This window comes from Elephas maximus, chromosome X (genome assembly GCF_024166365.1).
Source record: "Elephas maximus indicus isolate mEleMax1 chromosome X, mEleMax1 primary haplotype, whole genome shotgun sequence".
Lineage (NCBI taxonomy): Eukaryota > Metazoa > Chordata > Mammalia > Proboscidea > Elephantidae > Elephas > Elephas maximus.
The window spans coordinates 123,494,721-123,517,007 of record NC_064846.1 but is presented as its reverse complement, the minus strand read 5'-3'; the positions used below and the strand labels follow the sequence as shown (position 1 = coordinate 123,517,007).

General features: G+C 38.5%; 1 protein-coding gene across 6 annotated transcripts in view; it reads right to left on the bottom strand.

The window, feature by feature from the left end:
- LOC126068582 (zinc finger protein 182) overlaps positions 1-22,287 on the bottom strand; it is a 58,579-nt gene that overhangs the window by 8,376 nt on the left and 27,916 nt on the right. Inside the window, exon 1 of one of the 6 annotated variants that reach the window (XM_049871286.1) lies at positions 16,355-17,897. The exons of 4 other annotated variants lie outside the window; for them this stretch is intronic. The gene's annotated coding sequence lies outside the window, so the exon portion shown is untranslated. Of the gene's footprint in view, positions 1-11,529; positions 12,860-16,354; positions 17,898-22,287 lie in introns of those variants that run through there. One more of the 6 variants, XM_049871285.1, reaches the window with a different exon arrangement.

The window sequence follows — 22,287 nt, the reverse complement described above, 5'->3', positions numbered from 1 at the left end:
TACTGGATATATGGGAAAAAAATTAAATTTAATCCCTAACTCTCACCATCCACAAAAAATCAGCTGCAGGTGAACTGTAAATCTGATGAAAGTTAACACAATAAAGTGTCTAGAAAATAAGACAGAAAAATGTTTTACAAGTTGGGATATGGAACGAATTCTAAAACAAGACACAGAATGCACTAATCATAAAAGGCAAATATTTATAAACATTATAAAATTAAAATTAAGACAGAGAAAAGGAAACTGTAGGTGGGGAGGAGATTATCTGCAACATTCATAAATGACAAAAGGATCATATACAATACATAAAAGGATCTTATATAATATATACAATAACTCCTACACATAAATAAGAAACACATAAATGACAATAGAAAAATGGAAAAGATATGGGAACAGATACTTCACTAAAAAGGAAAACCAAATGAACTATGAACATAAGAAAACATGCTCAACCTCATTAGCAATCAATATAAATGAAAATTTAAGCCATATTGAGATACCACTATGCACTCACCAGAAAGGTTATAATTAAGCAGGCTAAAGTATCATAAGATTATGGAGAAACAGGAACACTCACACATTGTTAGGAGGAGTGTAAACTGGTAAGATACCTTTGACAAACAGTTTCGCATTATTTATTAAAGTTAATGATTTGCATACACTAAAAAAAAGCAATTCCCTTGGTATACACTTTAAGAGAAAATTACACACATATGCACTAGAAAACAAGTACAGAGATGTTCATAGCGGCACAATTTCTAATAGCTAAATCATGGAATCATTTAATAGAATATTATTCAGTAATGAAAATGAATAAACTACAACTGCACACCCAACATGGATGAATCTCATAGATGTAATGATGAGCAAAAGAAGCTAGATACAAAAGAGTACATACTGCGTGATTCTATTTATACATAGCTCAAGAACAGGCAAGGTTAATCCATGATATTAAAGTCATGATAGTGATCACCTTTGGGAGGTGGCACTAACTGGGAGAGGACATAGGGAGAGACTCTAAGGTCCTTATTATATTCTATACCTTGACCTGAATGCTGGCTTTGTGATAATTCATTAAACTGAACACTAATGACCTGTAAACTTTTCTTTATGAATGTTATACTTAAATATACTTTCTATCTTTATACTTAAATAAAAATTGTCAAAAGCAAAGACTGCAGGGGGTAGACCCAAAATGGTGGAGCAGTCAGATGCACTAAGCCATCCCACTGCAACTAAGACCTGAAAAACCAAGTAAAACAGACACAAACGTCAATCCCAGAACCATGAACTTTAAATGAAAGGATAAAGTATTAGAAGGCACTGAGGAGAAGAAACTGACAGAAAACAGGGAAGGAACAGAGATATGAAGCAGCATGACTCAGCATGCCATCCTGAAATAGGGCCAACAACTCCACATGCAGAAAGACACCTTCATGGAATTCCCAACAGAAGACAGAGGGACAGTGTGGACACACCCGGGACTAAGTCTGATCATGTTTGCTGGCTGCAACTCAGCAGAAACCCGGACTCTCTCACCCATTAACCACAGGGGCACACTCCTACAATCCCCTGCCCCTCTGGTGAACAGCAGCCATAACTACCCCATTACGGCAACCCAGGTTGCTGGAACCAGAGCATCAACCCACCCTATGGCCCTCCTTCATCTAGCCCCCTCTGCCCCTGCCTTTGTGCCCCTCCTACGTCTCTCCTCTGCCCCACTGCCCGCAGCCCTGAGTGAACCTGGCCCAGACCCAGGCCCCTTCCCACCAGGTCTGGGCCCCTCCCACCACTGCCCACTGCCTCAGTGGGACCTGGGCCAGAACACAGGCCCTTTCCCGCTGGCTCCACACCACTCCCGCCACCCACTGCAGCCCCAAGCGGACCTGGCCTGGACCCCAGGCCCCTCCCTGCCAGCTCTGGGCCCCTCCCGCCACCTGCTGTGGTCCCAAGGGGACCTGGCTGAGACCCTAGGCCCATTCCCACCAGTTCCAGACTCCTCCTTCTGCCAGCCATGACCTGAGGGGACCTGGCCTGGACCCCAGGCCCTTCTCCACCAGCTCAGGAATCCCTGCAGACCGCAGCAGCCCCACTCCAGCCCACAGCCCAGTTCACATTGCAGACATATGACCCATCTCTGCCCCCTTCCTTCCTGCTGGACCTATCCTGCTGCACCATAGTTGAGCGACCAGACCTACACACCAGGACAAAGTGGTGAGAACTACCAGGCCCACAGATGAGCAAACAACAAAGCACACCTGGCCCACCCACCCAGACATAACCAAACAACACCAGGACAAAACAAACAAACCTAAAATCAATAAATAAAGAAAATAAGACCTGAATGTCTCAGAGACAGCTGACAATACCAAAACATATAAAACACAGGATAAGATGGCTCCAGTGAGAGACCAGAATAAAGCACCAGCTGATCATCCAGCAGAAGAAATGGCACTGGAACTACCTGATAGGGAATTCAAAAGTCTAATAGTCAGGGCTTTCCAGCGATTAGGAAAGAGATCAAGGAAAACACAGATAAAATCATGGAAAACACAGACAAAACCAACTAAAACCTAGCCCAAATCAAGGAAAACACAGAAAAAGCAGTAGAAGGATTCAGAAAAATAATACAAAAACAAAATGTCAAAATGAACAATTACAAATCACACAAAAACAGCAATTAGAAATTGCTGTAGTACACCAGTACTACTCAAACTATTTCAGAACACAGAAAAGGAAGGGAAACTTCCGAATTCATTCTATGAAGCCAGCATAACCCTGATACCAAAACTGAGCAAAGACACAACAAAAAAAGAAAATTACAGACCCAATATCTCTCATGAATACAGATGCAAAAATTCTCAACAACACTGTAGCCAATAGAATTCAGCAACATATTAAAAAAAATTATAATAAACCACGGCCAAGGGGGGTTCATGCCAGGTATGCAAGGATGGTTCAACATTAGGAAATCAATCAACATAATCCACCACATAAGTAAAAAAGAATCACATGACCATTTCAATCGCCACAGAAAAGGCATTCGATAAAGTCCAACACCCAAACCTGATAAAAACCCTTGATAAGATAGGAATAGAAGGAAAATTCCTCAACATAAGAAAAGGCAGCCAAAATCATTCTCAATGGAGAGAGGCTGAAAACATTCCCTCTTAGAACAGGAACAAGACAAGGATGCCCTTTGTCACCACTCCTATTTAACATTCTGTTGGAAGTTCTAGCTAGAGCAATAAGGAAAGAAGAAGAAATAAAGGGCATTCAAATTGGTGGGAAAAAAAAACTATCCCTATTCTCAGATGATGCAACACTGTACACAGAGAACCGTAAGACTCCACAAGAAAATTACCGGAACTAATAGAAAGATTCAGCAGAGTATCAGTATATAAGACAAACATACAAAAATCAATTGGACTCCTACACACCAATAAAGAGAACCATGAAAAGGAAATCAAGAAATCAACATTTGTAACAGCCCCTAAAAAAATAAAATACTTAGGAATAAATCTAACCAGGTACATAAAAGACCTATTCAAAGAAAACTACAAAACATTACTGCAAGAAACCAAGAGACCTACATAAATGGAAAAACATATCATTGCTCATGGATAGGTACTCAACCTTGTGAAAATGTCAATTCTACCCAAAGCAATCTACAAATACAATGCAATTCCGATCCAAACACCAACAGCATTCTTTAACGAGATGGAAAAACTAATCATCAACTTTATATGGAAAAGAAAGAGGCCCCAGATAAGTAAAGCATTACTAAAGAAAAAGAACAAAGTAGGAGGCCTTGCACTACCTGACCTCAGAACCTACTATACAGCTATGGCAGTCAAAACAGCCTAGTGCTGGTACAACGACAGATACATTGATCAATGGAACAGAATAAAAAAGCCAGATGTAAATCCATCTACCTATGGCCACCTGATATTTAACAAAGGCCCAAAGTCCATTAAATGGGGAAAAGACAGTCTTTTTAACAAATGGTGCTGGCAAAACTGGATGTCCATCTGCAAAAACATGAAACAGGACCCACCCATACCTTACACCATACACAAAAACTAATTCAAAATGGATCAAAGACCTAAACATAAAACCAAAAATTATAAAGATCATGGAGGAAAATACAGGGTCAACACTAAAAACCAAAACCAAACCCACTGCCGTTAAGTTGATTCCGACTCATAGCGACCCTATAGGGCAGAGTACAACTGCCCCATAGAGTTTACAAGGAGCACCTGGTGGATTCAAACTGCTGACCTTTTGGTTAGCAGCCGTAGCACTTAACCAGTATGCCACCAGGGTTTCCATGTCAAAACTAGGGGCCCTAATATATGGCATAAACAGCATACAAGCCATAATTAACAACACACAAACACCAGAAGATAAGCAAGATGGGATCTCTTAAAAATTAAACACTTAGGCTCATCAAAAGACTTCACTAAGAGTAAAAGAGAACCTACAAACTGGGAAAAAAAATTTGGATATGATACATTTGACAAAGGTCTAATCTCTAAAATATATAGGAAAATCCAACACCTCTATGATAAAAAGACAAATAATTCAATTAAAAATAGGCAAAGGATATGAACAGACATTTCGCCAAAGAAGACATTCAGGCGGCTAAAAAACACGAGGAAATGCTCATGATCACTAGCCATTAGAGAAATGCAAACCAAAACTACAATGAGATACCATCTAACCCAACATTGCTGCCTATCATTAATTGAGTTGTGTCTCTGGGTTGGTCCCCCAAAAATGTGTCCACTTGGTTAGGCCATGATTCCCGGTATTGTGTGGTTGTCCTCCATTTTGTGATTGTAATTTATGTTAAAGAGGATTAGGGTGGGATTGTAACACCACCCTTACCCAGGTCACACCCCTGATCCAATGTAAAGGGAGTTCCCTTGGGGTGTGGCCTGCACCACCTTTTCTCTCTCAAGAGATAAAAAGGAAAGGGAAGCAAGCACAGAGAGGGGGACCTCATACCACCAAGAAAGAAGCACCGGGAGCAGAGTGCGTCCCTTAGACCCGGGGTTCCTGGGCAGAGAAGCTCTAGTCCAGGGGAAGATTGGCAAGAAGGACCTTCATCCAGAGCCAACAGAGAGAGAAAGTCTTCCCTTGGAGTTGACCCTCTGAATTTGGACTTCTAGCCTACTAGACTTCGAGAAAATAAATTTCTCTTTGTTGAAGCCATCTACTCGTGGCATTTCTGTTACGGCAGCACTAGATGACTAAGATACTGGCACAAATCAAAGAAAACAGAAAATAACAAATGTTGGAGAGGTTGTGGGGGAGATTTGAACTCTTATGCATTGCTGGTCCCATCCCAGTGCCATCGAGTTGATTCCGACTCATAGCGACTCTATAGGACATTGCTGGCAGGAATGCCAAATGGTACAATCATTTTGGAAAACAATATGGCACTTTCTTAAAAAGCTAGAAACAAATACCATATGATCCAGCAATCCCACTTCTAGGAATATACCCTAGGGAAATAAGTGCCATCACACGAATAGACATATGCACACCCACGTTCACTGCAGCATTATTCACAATAGAAAAAAGATGGAAACAACCTAGGTGCTCATCAACAGAGGAATAAACAAACTATGATACATACACACAAAGGAACTCTGCACAATGATAAAAAACAACGATGAATCTGCAAAACATCGCACAACATGGATGAATCTGGAGGGCATTATCCTGAGTGAAATAAGTCAATCAAAAAGGACAAATATTGTATGAGACCACTAGTATAAAAACACATGAAAATGTGTCCCACAGAAAGAAACAATCTTTGGTGGTTACGAAGGAAGGGATGGGTGGGAAGGGAAAAACACTTAACTAGGGAAGTCAGTAAAACTCTTCCAGGGCAAGGTCCTAGAAGCTTCACAGACATATCCAAACGCCATGAGAGACTGAGATACTAGGCAGAGGGATTGGGACCGTGGTCTCGGGGTATATCTAACTCAACTGGCATAACATAGTCTATAAAGAAAATCTTCTACATCTGACTGTGGTGAGTAGCTCCTGGGGTCTTAAAAGCCTGTGAGTGGCCATTTAAGATACATCTACTGGTCCCATCCCAGCTGGAGCAAAGGAGAATGAAGAAGACCAAAGACACAAGAGAAAGATTAGTCCAAAGGACTAATGGACCTCACCTACCACAACCCCCACCAGACGGTGCCCAGAACAACTAGATGATGCCCGGTTACCACCATCAACTGCTCTGGCAGGGGTCAAAATAAAGGGTCCCAGACAGGGCGGGAGAAAAATGTAGAACAAAATTCAAATTCACACACACACAAAAAAAGACCAAGCTTGCTGGTCTGACAGACTGGAGAAACCCCAAGAATAAGATCCCTGGACACCCTTTTAACTCAGTACTGAAGTCACTCCTGAGGTTCATCCTTCAGCCAATGATTAGACAGGTCTCTAGGGCCAACAATAACACACATGAGGGTCATGCTTCATAGTTCAATCATGTATAAGAGATTAATGGGCACACTGAGCCAAAAGCAAAGACGAGAAGGCAAGAGGAGACAGGAAAACTCAATGAATGGAAACAAGGAAACTAGGGTGGAGAAGGGGAGAGTGTTGACACATCATGGGGTTGGCAACAAATGTCACAGAACAATTTGTGTATTAGCTATTTAGTGAGACACTAATTTGCTCTGTAAACTTTCACCTAAATCACAATTTAAAAAAGGTACAAAAGCAATTCAATGGAGAAAGGATAGCTTCGTCAACAAATGGTGCTGAACAATTGGACATTCATATGCAAAAAAATCAACCTAGATCCATACCTCAAGCATATATAAAAATTAACTCAAAATGGATCAGAGATGTAAATATAAAACCTAAACCTATAAAAATTTCTAGAAGAAAGTCCGGGAGAAATTCTTTTTAATCCTGCATTAGCCACAGAGTTCTTAAATATGACACCAAAATTCAAAAGACACCATCAAAAGAATGAAAAGATAAGCCACAGACCGGGAGGAAATATTTGCAAATCACATACCTGGTAAAGGACTTGTACTGAGTATATATAAAGAACTACCAGAACTCGATATGTAAAAAAACTCAATAAAATACTTCACCAAAGAAGATATACAAATGGTAAATAAACACAAGAAAAGCTGCTCAACATTATTAGTCATGAAAACCACCCACCACCACTGCCGTCGAGTCGATTCCGACTCATAGCAACCCCATAGGACAGAGTAGACCTGCCCCATAGAGTTTCCAAGGAGTGCCTGGCGGATTCGAACTGCCGACCTTTCGGTTAGCAGCCGTAGCACTTAAACATTATGCTAGGGAACTGCAAATGAAAACAACTATTAGATACTGTGATGCACTTATTAGGAGCCCTGGTGGCGAAGTGGTTAAGCATTCAGCTGCTATCCCGAAGGTCAGCAGTTCGAACCCACCAGCTGCTCCGCAGGACAAAGATGTGGCAGTCAGTCTGTTTCTGTAAAGATTATGGGGAAGTTCTACTCTGTCATATAGGGTCACTAGGAGTCAGAATTGACTCAACGGCAACAGTTTTATGCACCTATTAGAATGAGAAAAAAACTGACAATACCAAGTGCTGATGAGGATGAAGAGCAACTGGAACTCAAAGGTTTTTTTTTTTTTTTTATATCATACATATATCATATATTATAGGAATATCAAATTGGCACAGCCATCTTAAAAAACTACTTTCCAGTTTCTTATAAAATTAAACATACACTTGCCATATGATCTTACAATCCCACTCCCAGGTATTTACCCAAGTGAAATGAAGGCTTATGTAAACTCCCAAACCTGTAAATGAACATTTTTATTTGTAATAACCAAAAAACTGGAAACAACCCAAATGTCCTTCAACTAGTGAATGGATAAACACAAGCTGGAATCCATACAATCTAATACTATTCAGCAATAAAAATAAACTACTGATACATACAATAACATGGATGAACCTCAAAGGTATTATGCTAAGTGAAAGAACCCAGACTCAAAAGGCTACATACGGTATGATTCCATTTACATAACATTATGAGAAAGGCAAAATGACTACATTATGAGAAAGGCAAAATGACAGGGACCAAAAAGAGATCAGTCATTGCCAGGGTCTGGGATGCAGGGAGGGGTTAACTACAAAGGAGAAATATAAGGAAGGGATGGACCTGTTGTATATCTTCATTGTGATGGTGGTTACATACATAACTGGATGGGTTTATGAAAACATGCAGAACTATATACCAAAAGGTGTCAATTTTACTGTACATAAATTATACCTTAATTTTTTTAAGTGAAAAAAATTAAGGGGCTTCCAGGCAATCTAGGATAATTGCATCGGTACAAATCTGAATCTCTCCATATGTCCTCAAAAACACAATACAGATCAACAGGAAGAGCAAATGAATCTACACATAACCTACACTTTCAGTTTAACTTATAATAGAAAATAGAGGATACTACGAATTTTAAATTACCTGTAAGTAAAAAAACAAATACCAAATTGCAGCTCAACTGTTTCAAACTTTTATCATAAACCTTTTTGGAGTGTGAGGAGGTCTGAAAAAACAGTCAAGAGAACATAAATGGGGAGTGGAGGGCCTAAGAGTGAGCTGAAATCATGGTTAGAAAGTGAAAATCTACCATAAGTATGAAAATGCTTTAAAAAAAAACAAAACAAAAAAACAGCTGTCTGGATATATCAGCGCACCAGCTGTAGGAAGGACCTTGAATGTGTGCAGGATCCAAGGTGGCAGTGACAAAAAAGCATCATTTCTGGGGGAGAAGAGAGTAGAAAGGAAGAAGTACCCCCTTGGAAACTAGGTAGTGAAGGGAAAAAGACAAAAGGTGGAAATTTAGGGTCATGTAAAACAAACAATGACAAAAAAAAAAAAGAAAATCAGAGCATACATAATTCCTCTCCCAAAGAAACAGTCATTCTTTAAGGAAACTGCACTTTGCCTCACTAACAAAAAGGGTATAACTGATATAGGAATCGGCAAGCCACACCAATTCCCAACCCTGTCCTCAAAACTAATATACAAAAACAGTTTTCATCTATTCACAGCTTCATTAAGAACAGTAGAAAATGAGATGACATTTCAGGTGACAAAAAACAAAACCAAACACAAAGTAGGAGAAAACAGTAACTCAACACTACAAAATGAGTTAAATATCCTTGAACAATCACTTGGAAATATGAATAAAACACCTTGAATCACAAATTCAAAAGCTAGGTATAAAAACGGACAAAAATCGGTAAAAAATGTAATGATAGTTGACTGAATTCAGTAAAGAAATTGAAGAAAAAGACAAAATAATCTTAGAAATGAATATTAAAATGCAAGGTATCCAAAGAACAATAGATTTGAATGAAAATTTAGTAACGGACACTAAAGAACGGCAGGAAAGCAACTAAATAAATTAAAAAATGAAATAAAGAAAAAAAGAGTGAAGAGAAAGTGGTTAAAATGGAAGACAAGCAAAAAAATCCAATGTACTGACATCTGGAGTATCTGAAGAAGAAAAACAAATAAGGGGACATAACTAAAACTACAATCCATGAAAACTTTCCAGAAATAAAAGACCTAAATATATACATTGAAAGGGCCACTAAATACCTGCCATTTATTCAAATGGTTCACAAAAAATTATGTGTGTGTGTATGTACACGTTCTTTTCCCGAACCATTTGAATAAGTTACAAAAGACACCATGCTCCTTTACCACTGAATAAAAAAAATACATATCCTAAAAATAAGGTCATTCACTTACATAAAAGCAGTGTAATTATCAAAATGAGTAAATTTAATAATGATATAATATGATATCTAATGTAGAAACCTTATTCAAACTGTCTCAGTAATGATCTTTAATGGAATTTATTTTTTCTGGTCTAGGATCCAATCCAAGATTACACACTGCATTTAGTTTTCACGTCTAAATTTTCAATCTTCTTTAATCTGGAAGGATTTCTCAGCATTTCTTTGTCTTTCATGTCCTTGACATTTTTAAAGCAAATAGGCTTGAATAAGCTGCAGATGTAAATGCATGTTTTTTATAAGCACTTATATATTATATAAAAATATATATGCAACAATAAATAGAACAATAAAGTAGAATGGGTAAAATGTAAATAATAGGTGAATTTGGGTAAGATATATAGGAATTCCTTGAACCATTCTTGGAACTTTTCATGAAGTGTTACACCCAAAATAAACGATAAGACTGAATTATAGCTCATTGAATTAAAAAAAAAAAAGCCTCAAGTGCATACTGATAATAAATATATACATAAATGAAGGAAGGAAATCTTTTCTTTACAGAAGCCAATATAGCTGGAATGATGGGGTTAAAAAATCCCCATTTTACAATCATCAGAATAATAATTGATTCAAACAACATTCAGCAATGGATGCTAAAACAATTTAGTAAATTTATTTTGTAAAACTTAGAAAATAGGTTATGCAGTCTGAAAGTATTATGTCACAGGTTACTTTCAAATGAGAAGTGGTAATTTTACAGTGGAGAGACCTGACACCACTTTAATCAAGTGATCAGGGTTAACATCACAAATGAGACAAAATGACATCATGTGCCTCCTAATTTGATTCACAGAGAAGGACACAGCATTATCTATGTAGAATTCCCATCAAAATCTTTAACCTGAATTTAACCATGAGAAAACAATTTGATAAATACAAATTGAGAGACACTGCAAAACAACCAGCCTGAATTTTTAAAAAATATCAATGATATAAAAAAGAAAAATGGCTGGGAAACTACCCTACATTAAAGGAGACTAAAGAGGCTTGACAAGTAAATGCAGTGTGTGATCTCTGACCAAATCCTGGATAAGGGAATGTACTGTCAAAGGCATTATTGGGACCATTAGGATCATAGGAATATAGACTACATATTACATAATAGTATTATATCATTGTTAATTTCCTGAGTGTAGCAATTGTAATGTAATGAAACAGGAGAATGTTCTTGCCCTAAGGAGATGTATGGTGAAGTATTTAGGTGTAAAGTGTCATTATGTCTGCCATTAAGTCTCAAAATGTATGTGTGTATGTATGTGTGTATATATACACATATATATATAACTGTATGTATACACACAAATATATATTTCTAGAGAGACAGATAAAGTAAACATAAATGTGGCAAAAGTCAACAATTGGTGAAGGGTATATGATTATTCATTTTATTGTTCTTGCAACTTCTCTGTAGAAAATGGTCAACACATATGGAAAGTTGGTTAACTTCACTAATAATTAAATAGATAAATAAAGGAGGTGGAGCCAACATGGCAGAATAGAAAGACGCTTCCCTCGAGCCCTCTTTACAACAAAGACCTGGAAAAAAAAGTGAAACGAGTATATTTCTGACAAGCTGGGAGCCCTGAGCATCAAAGGCAAGCTCAGACAATGAACTGAGGGGCAGGGGAAGGAAGAGACCGTTCAGAAGTGGAGAGGAGTTACCGGACCTGAATCGTGGGGAGCCCTTAGGCACCATTCCCGGAGCAGCGGCAGCAGCGGGCTGGTCCTAGCGTTTGGCCGCAGTTTCCTCAGGGACAAGCAGCCAGCCACACAGCCCACTCACACCTCCGGAACCTGAGGAGAAGGGTGCTCTCGGCAAAAGCTAAGTACTTGCGGATATTTTACCGAGCCACTGCCCCCCCCCGCCCCCCGCCAAGCTGGCTTCAGTAGCTGAATCCCTGGGCCTGAGATAGGCCCTGCTGAGCACATAGAGCCCTCCTTCCAGCCTTGGGGAAGGAAAAAATTTGCAACTGGGGGGAAAAGATAAAGGGGCGCCCAGAACGGAAGCGGCCCCTGTCCTGGGCATAAACCTTCCGAGGACTTTGAGCACACTTTCCCTTCTGCATTGACCTGTGTGGGCCTATTTCGGGAGAATAGACCCTTGTTGGCAAACTCCAACCATTTCAGCTGTGCGGTGGAGGGGTGGGTGTTTGACGTTTGACATTACTCTGCCTATTAAACAAGCTCCTCACCTACCCATAACGTGGACCTAAGGACTGGTGGCTCTGCTTGGGTCGCCCAGCCACCTGCAACAGGGGTCCAGGGATAACTGGTACCACCCAGTCATTACAACAAAAACACTGGGTGCCTGTGGTCCCTCTGCAGAGCCCACCCACCAACACACTCTAGGGAACAGAGACGCATTTTCCTCAGAGACACTTGGGGGTCGGTTCTCAGCCCCCTGCCTTGTTCAGAGCGTGACCCCCTGCTGCAATCAGATATGGGTATATATGCCAAGCAGCCCTGCCCCTCTAAGACTGTAGGACAGAGCCTGTACCACATACTTGATATCAGCTACCTGGAAACCTGAGATGAATTCATACAAGAGAACTGAATGGACTCCTAGACTGATATACCTGATGACAGCTCTAGCCAGCTGGGGTCAAGACACCAGAGCTCTAAAGGCAAAAATAATCAAGCTAGCTCACTCAAGCAACCCACAGGGGCATACCAAAACAAAACAATGCAAGCAGCTACGACACAGTAAGCAAGCATAAACTAATACTATAACTTATAGATGGCTCAGAGACAACAGTCAATATCAAGTCACATAAAGAAACAAGCCATGATCACCTCAACAGGCTCTCAAAACAAAGAATCCAGGGATCTTTTAGATGAAAGTGCATTCCTGGAATTCCCAGATGCAGAATACCAAGTTTAATATACAGAACCCTTCAAGACATCAGGAAGGAAATGAAGCAACACGCAGAACAAGCCAAGGAACACACAGATAAAGCAACTGAAGAAATCAGAAAGATTATTCAGGAACATAATGAAAAGATTAATTTAATAAGCTGGAAAATCCATAGACAGCAATCAGAAATTCAGAAGATTAACAATAAAATTACAGAATTAGATAACTAAATAGAAACTCAGAGGAGCAGAATTGAGCAAGTAGAACCTAGAATTTCTGAACTCGAAGATAAATCACTTGACACTAATATATTTAAGAAAAATCAGATAAAAGAATTTAAAAAAATGAAGAAACCTTAAGAATCATGTGAGACTGAGACTCTATCAAGAGAAATAACCTAAGAGTGATTGGAGTACCAGAACAGGGAGGGCAAACAGAAAATACAGAGAAAATTGTTGAGGATTTGTTGGCAGAACACTTTCCTGATATTATAAAAGATGAGAAGATATCTATCCAAGATGCTCATCAAACTCCACATAAGGTACATCTTAAAAGAAAGTCACCAAGACATTATAATTAAGCTTGGAAAACCAAAGATAAAGAGACAATTATAAGAGCAGCGAGGGATAAAAGAAAAGTCATCTACAAGGGAGAGCCAATAAGAATAAGATCAGACTACTCGGCAGAAACCATGCAGGCAAGAAGGCAATGAGATGACATATTTTAAAAAACTGAAGGAAAAAAACTGCCTGCCAAAAATCATATACCCATCAAAACTGTCTCTTAAATATGAAGGTGAAATTAAGACATTTCCAGATAAACACACGTTGAGGGGATTCATAAAAACCAAACCAAAACTAAAACTACAAGGAATACTAAAGGGAGTTCTTTGGTTAGAAAATCAATAATATCAGGTATCGACCCAAGACTACAACACTGGGCAGAGCAACCAGAAGTCAACCCAGACAGGGAAATCCAAAAAAAAAAAAGCCCAACACAGTGTAACTGCGATGTTATTACATAAAAGAAGACAACATTAAAATAATAAAGAGGGACTAGGAAATGTAATCATACGCCTTCCATATGGAGAGGAAGATAGGGTGATACAAAGAAATAAAAGATAGTTATAAATTTAGAAAATTACGGCTAAATAATAAGGTAACCACAAAGGAGACAAACTATCCTACTCACCAAAATAAAATACAAGGGAAAAATACAGACTCAGAGAAACAAAATCAACAACAACAAATATGAGGAAAGGACAACATATAAAGAAAATCTACTCAGCACATAAAATCAAGTGGGAAAAAGAAGCTGTCAACACACAAAACAAGACATCAAAATGATAGCTCTAAATTCCTACCTCTCCATAAGTACCTTGAATGTAAATGGGCTAAATGCACCAATAAAGAGACAAAGAGTGGCAGAATGGATTAAAAACAAGATCCATCTATATGCTGCCTACAACAGACACACCTTAGACTTAGAGACACAAACAAACTAAAACTCAAAGGATGGAAAAAATATATCAAGCAAACAATAATCAAAAAAGAGCGGGAGTGGCAATATTAATTTCTGACAAAATAGACTTTAAAGTGAAATCCATCAGAAAGGATAAGGAAGGACATTATATACTGATTAAAGGGACAATACACCAAGAAGATATAACCATATTAAATATTTATGCACCCAATGACAGGGCTGCAAGATACATAAAACAAACTCTATCAGCATTGGAAAGTGAAATAGACAGCTCCACAATAACAGCAGGTGACTTCAACACACCACTTTCAGTGGACAAGACATCCAGAAAGAAGCTCAATAAAGACACGGAAGATCTAAATGCCACAATCAACCAACTTGACCTCATAGACATATACAGAACACTCCACCCAACAGCAACCAACTATACTTTTTTTTCTAGTGCACATGGAACATTCTCTAGAATAGACCACATATTAGGTCATAAAGCAAGCCTTAGCAGAATCCAAAACATTGAAGTATTACAAAGCATCTTCTTTGACCATAAGGCCATAAAAGTGGAAATCAATACCAGGAAAAGCAGGGAAAAGAAATCATACACTTGAAAACTGAACAATACTCTGCTCAAAAAAGACTGAATTATAGAAGACATTAAGGATGGAATAAAGGAATTCATAGAATCCAATGAGAATGAAAACCCTTCCTATCAGAACCTTTGGGACACAGCAAAAGCAGTCCTCAGACGCCAATTTATATCACTAAATACACACATCCAAAAAGAAGAAAGGTCTAAAATCAGAGAACTATCCCTACAACTTGAACAAATAGAGAGCCAACTAAAGAAACCCACAGGCACCAGAAGAAAACAAATAATAAAAATTAGAGCTGAACTAAATGAAATAGAAAACACAAAAACAATTGAAAGAATTAACAAGACCAAAACCTGGGTTTTTGAAAAACTCAACAAAATTGATAAACCACTGGCCAAACTGCTAAAAGAAAAACAGGAGAGGAAGCAATTAACCTGAATAAGAAATGAGATGGGCAATATTACAACAGACCCAACTGAAATTAAAAGAATCGTATCAGATTACTATGAAAAACTATACTCAAACAAATTTGAAAACCTAGAAGAAATGGATGAATTCCTAGAAACACACTACCTACCTAAACTAACACAAACAGAGGTAGAACAACTAAATAGACCCATAATAAAAGAGATTGAAAAGGTAATGAAAAAACTCCCAACAAAAAAAGGCCCCAGCCCGGATGGCTTGACTGCACAGTTCTACCAAACTTTCAGAGGAGAGTTAACAACAGTACTACTACAAATATTTCAGAGCATAGAAAAGGACGGAATACTACCAAACTCATTCTATGAAGCCACCATATCCCTGACACCAAAACCAGGTAAAAGACACCACAAGAAAAGAAAATTATAGACCTATATCTCTCATGAATGTAGATGCAAAAATCCTCAACAAAATTCTAGCCAATAGAATTCAACAACATATCAAAAAAATAATTTACCATGACCAAGAGGGATTCATACCAGGTATGCAGGAATGGTTCAACATTAGAAAAACCATTAACGTACTCCACCACATAAATAAAACAAAAGACAAGAATCACATGATTTTATCAATTGCTGCAGAAAAGGCATTTGACAAAGTTCAACACTCATTCATGATAAAAACTCTCAGCAAAATAGGAATAGAAGGAAAATTTCTCAACATAATAGGGTGTTTATACAAAGCCCACAGCCTCCCCCTAAATGGAGAGAGCCTGAAAACATTCCCATTGAGATCGGGAATCAGACAAGGATGCCCTTTATCACTGCTCTTATTCAACATTGTGCTGGAAGTCCTAGCCAGAGCAATTAGGCTAAAGAAATAAAGGGCATCCAGATGGCAAGGAAGATGTCAAAGTATATTTGCAGATGACATGATCTTATATGCAGAAAACCCTAAGGAATCCTCCAGAAAACTATTGAAACTAATAGACGAGTTCAGCAGCGTATTGGGATACAAGATAAACATACAAAAATCAGTTGCATTCCTCTACACCAACAAAAAGAACATCGAAGGGGAAATCACTAAATCAATGCCATTTACAGTAGCCCCCAAGAAGATAAAATACGTAGGAATAAATCTTACCAGAGATGTACAAGACTTATGCAAAAAAAACTACAGGACACTTCTGCAAGAAACCAAAAGAGACTTACGTAAGTGGAAGAACATACCTTGCTCATGGATAGGAAGACTTAACATTATAAAAATGTCTATTCTACCAAAAGCGAGCTATACATTTAATGGAATTCCAATCCAATTCCCAAGGACATTCTTTAATGAGATGGAGAAACAAATCACCAATTTCATATGGAAGGGAAAAAGGCCCCCGATAAATAAGGCATTACTGAAAAAGAAGAACAAAGTGGGAGGCTTTACTTTACCTGATTTTAGAACCTATTATACTGCCACAGTAGTCAGAACAGCCTGGTACTGATACAACAACAGATACATGGACCAATGGAACAGAATTGAGAATCCGGTAATAAGCCCATTCACATATGAGCAGTTGATATTTGACAAAGGCCCCAAAACAGTTAAATGGGGGAAAAGACAGTCTTTTTAACAAATGGTGCTGGCATAACTGAATATCCATCTGTAAAAAAATGAAACAAGACCCATACCTCACTCCATGCAGAAAAATTAACTCAAAATGGATCAAAGACCTAAATATAAAATCTAAAACGATAAAGATCATGGAAGAAAAAATAGGGACAACGTTAGGTGCCCTAATAGATGGCATAAACAGTATAGAAAACATTATAAAGAACGTAGAAGAAAAACTAGGTAACTGGGAGCTCCTAAAAATCAAACACTTATGCTCATCCAAAGACTTCACCAAAAGAGTTAAAAGACTACCTACTGGGAAAAAGTTTTTAGCTATGACATTTCTGATCAGCGCCTGATCTCTAAAATCTACATGATACTGCAAAAACTCAACTGCAAAAAGACAAATAACCCAATTAAAAAATGGGCAAAAGATATGAATAGACACTTCACTAAAGAAGACATTCAGGTAGCTAACAGATACATGAGGAAATGCTCACGATCATTAGCCATTAGAGAAATGAAGATCAAAACTACAATGAGATTTCATGTCACTCCAACAAGGCTGGCATTAATCCAAAAAACACAAAATAATAAATGCTGGAGAGGCTGTGGAGAGATTGGAATACTTATACACTGCTGGTGGGAATGTCAAATGGTACAATCACTTTGGAAATCGATTTGCCACTTCCTTAAAAAGTTTAAAGTTAGAGATAGAACTACCATACAATCCAGGGATCCCACTCCTTGGAATATATCCTAGAGAAATAAGAGCCTTTGCATGAACAGATATATGCACACCCATGTTTATTGCAGCTCTGTTTACAACAGCAAAAGCATGGAAGCAACCAAGGTGCCCATCAACGGATGAATGGATAAATAAATTATGGTATATTCACACAATGGAATACTATGCATCCATTAAGAACAGTGAGGAATCTGTGAAACATTTCATAACATAGAGGAACCTGGAAGGCATTATGCTGAGTGAAATTAGTCAGTTGCAAAAGGACAAATGTTGTATAAGACCACTATTATAAGAACTTGAGAAATAGTTTAAACTGAGGAGAAAACATTCTTTTGTGGTTACAAGAGGGGGAAGGGAGGGAGGGTGGGAGAGGGGCATTCACTAATTAGATAGTAAATAAGAACTACTTTAGGTGAAGGGAAAGACAGCACACAATACAGGGGAGGTCAGCACAATGGACTAAACCAAAAACAAAGAAGTTTCCTGAATAAACTGAACGCTTCGAAGGCCAGCGTAGCAGGGAGGGGTCTGGGGACCATGGTTTCAGGGGACATCTAAGTCAATTGGCATAATAAAATCTATTAACAAAACATTCTGCATCCCACTTTAAAGAGTGGTGTCTGGGGTCTTAAACGCTAGCAAGCAGCCATTTAAGATGCATCAGTTGGTCTCAGCCCACCTGGATCAAAGGAGAATGAAGAACACCAAGGACACAAGGCGATTATGAGCCCAAGAGACAGAAAGGACCATATGAACCAGAGACTATATCATCCTGTGACCAGAAGAACTAGATGGTGCCTGGCTACAACCGATGACTACCCTGACAGAGAACACAACAGAGAACCCCTGAGGAGCAGGAGAGCAGTGGGATGCAGACCCCAAATTCTCATAAGACCAGACTTAATTGTCTGAGACTGGAAGGACCCTGGTGGTCATGGCCTCCAGACCTTCTTTTGGCCCAGGACAGGAACCATTCCCAAAGCCAACTCTTCAGACATGGATTGGACTGGAGAATGGGTTGCAGAGGGATGCTGGTGAGGAGTGAGCTTCTTAGATCAGGTGGACACTTGAGACTATGTTGGCATCTCCCGCCTGGAGGGGATATGAGAGGGTTGAGGGGGTTAGAAGCTGGCGAAATGGACACGAAAAGAGAGAGTGGAGGGAGAGAGCAGGCTGTCTCATTAGGGGGAGAGTAATTGGGAGCATGTAGCAAGGTGTATATGGGTTTTTGTGTGAGACTGACTTGATTTGTAAACTTTCACTTAAAGCACAATAAAAATTATTAAAAAAAAAAAAAACCTAACTGGAAAACTAGAGGAATTAAAAATAGAAGAGTAAACCAAACCCAAACCAATAGAGGGAAGAAGTTAACAAAGATTAGAGCAGAGACAAATGAAATAGAGAATCGAAAATCTATAGAAAAAAAAAAATCAATGAAAGCGTATGTTGGTTTTTTGAAAGAATAAAATTGGCAAGCCTTTATCTAGACTAACAAAAAAAAAAAAAAGGAGACATACATATCCAAAATTAGAAACAAAAATGGGGGAGCATTATACCAGAGCCGAATGGAAAAGAAAAAAAAAGATCATTAGATAATATTACAAACAATCGTATGCCAATAAAATTAATAACTTCAATGAAGTGGACAAATTCCTAGAAACATACAAACTTCCTACACTAACGCAAGATGAAATAGATGATCTCAACAGACCCATGACAAGTGAAGAGATAGGAGAAGTAATCAAAAACCTCCCAACAAAGAAAAGTCCAAGATTGGACAATTTCACTGGGAAATTCTACCAAACATTTTCAGAACTTGACACCAATTCTTCTTAAACACTTCCAAAATATAAAAGAGGAGGGAATTCTCCCTTACTCATTGTATGAGGCTAGCATCACCTTGATACCAAAAGCAGACAAAGGCTTCACACACACAAAAAAAAACTACAGACCAATGACTCTGATGAAGATAGATGCGAAACTCAACAAAATATTAGCAAACTAAATACAGAAGCATATGAAAAGGATTATACATCAAGACAAAGTGTGATTTATCCCAGGAATGCATTAGAAAGTCAATAAATGCAATATACCACATCAATAGAATAAAGGAAACGAACCACATCATTATTTCAATTGATTCAGAGAAGGCTCTTGACAAAATTCAACACCCTTCATGATACAAGCACTTAACAAAATAGGAATAGAAGGGAAATTCCTTAATATAATCAAGGGCATTTGTGAAAACCTTACAGTCAACGTCATACTCAATGAAGAAAGACTGAAAGCGTTTCCCTTAAGATCACAAACAAGACAAGGGTTCCGTTCTCACCACTGTTCTGCAATATTGTATTGGAAGCTCTAGCCAAAACAATTAGGCAAGAAAAAGAAATAAAAGGCATACAAATTGGGAAGGAAGAAGTAAAATTACCCCTCTTTGCAGATCATGTAATATCCTTCTGTATATAGGATCACGTTAATCTGCAAAGAGGGGTAGTTTTACTTCTTCCTTCCCAATTTGTATGCCTTTCATGTCTTTTTCTTGCCTAATTGCTTAAAGGGTCGGCAGTTCAAATCCACCAGGCGCTCCTTAGAAACTCTATGGGGCAGTTCTACTCTGTCCTATAGGGTCACTATGAGTCGGAATCGACTCGACAGCACTGGGTATATACAGAAGGAAACCCTGGTGGCGTAGTGGTTAAGTGCTACAGCTGCTAACCAAAGGGTCGGCAGTTCAAATCCACCAGGCACTCCTTGGAAACTCTATGGGGCAGTTCTACTCTGTCTGAGAGGGTCGTTATGAGTCGGAATCGACTTGATGGCAATGGGTTTGGGTTTTTTTTGGTTTATATACAGAAAGACCCAAAGAATCCACAAGAAAGCAAGTAGAATAATAAATGAATCTGGCAAAGTGGCAGGATATAAGGTCAATATGCCAAAATCAGTCGGGTTTCTATACATCAACAATGAACAAGCCGAAAAGGAAATTAAGAAAACAATCCCATTTACAATAGCATCTAAAAAAGATTAAAATACCTAGGAAAAAATTAAACCAAGGAAGTGAAAGACCTGTACACACAAAAAAAAATATAAAACATTACTGAAGGAAATTAAAATGAAACAAACAAAAAAAATCCCCACTGCCATGCAGTTGATTCCAACTCATAGGACCCAACAGGACAGAGTAGAACTGCCCCATAGGGTTTCCAAAGAGCAGCTGGTGGATTCGAACTGCTGACCTTTTGGTTCACAGCCAAGCTCTTAACCACTGTGCCATTAGGGCTCTGAAGGAAACTAAAGATAACCTAAATATATGGAGAGACATTCCATGCTCATGGATTGGAAGACTCCATATTGTCAAGATGTCAATGGTACCTAAAGAATCTATAAATTCAACACAATCCCCCTCAAAATCCTAAGAGCCTTCTTTGCAGAAGTGGAAAAATCAATCATGAAACTTATATGGAACTGCAAAGGGCCCCAACTTGGAAAAAGAACAGAGTAGGAGGACTCTCTCTTCCTGATCTCAAAACATATTATAAAGTTACAGTGATCAAAACAATCTAGTACTAGTATAATGATAGATGTATAGAACAATGGAATAGAACTGAGAGCCCCAAGGGCACATATCTATGATCAACTAATCTTCAACAAGAGTGCTAAAGCCATCAAAAGGGCAAAAAAAAAAAAAAAAAAAAACCCAGCCTCTTTAATAAATGGTGCTGGGACAACTGGATTTCCATTTGTAAAAAAAAAAAAAATGAAGTAGACCCATACCTCACACCATATAGAAAAACGAACATAAAATGGATCAAAGACCTAAATGTACAACCTAAAACCATGAAACTCTTTAAAAGAAAACACCGGGGAACTGCTTCAGGACCTAGTCATTAACAACACATTCTTAGAAATGACACCAAAAGCACAGGCAATAAAAGACAACAACTTAAGATTTCCGTACATCAAAGGACTTTGTCAACAAAGTGAAAAGGCAACCTACAGAGTGGGAGAAAACTTTTGGGAGCTATTTAACAGATAAGGGTCTAATATCCAGAATATATAAATTCTCCTACAACTTAACAAGAAAAAGACACATAACTCAACTGAAAAATGGGCAAAGGACTTGCTTGCCTAGACATTTCACCAGTGAGGATATTCAAATGGCCAACAGACTCATGAGAAGATGCTCAATGTCATTAGCCATCAGAGAAGTGCAAATCAAAACAACAATGAGATATCAATTCTCGTCCACTAGGATGGCTAAGATTTAAAGAAAAAAAAAAGGAAAGTAACAAATGTTGGTGAGTATGTGGGGAAATTGGAACCCCTATCCATTGCTGGTGGGATTGCAGAATGCTACAGCCACTGTAGAAAAGAGTGTAGCAATTCCTCAAAACACTGAAACTAGAACTACCACATGACCCAGCAATCCCACTCATGTATACCCAGGGGACTTAAGGGCAGAAACACAAATGTTGCCAATGTTCATTGCAGCACTATTCACAATAACCAAAAAGTAGAAACAACCATCAATGGATGAATGGACAAAATGTGGTACACACATGCAATTGGATACTACACAGCCAGACAGAGAAATGAAGTCCTGATACATGCTACAACATGGATGAACCCTGAAGAGATTATGCTGAGTGAAATAAGTCAATCACAAAGGACAAATATTGTATGATCTCACTTATATAAAACTACAAGAATAGGTAATATAAAG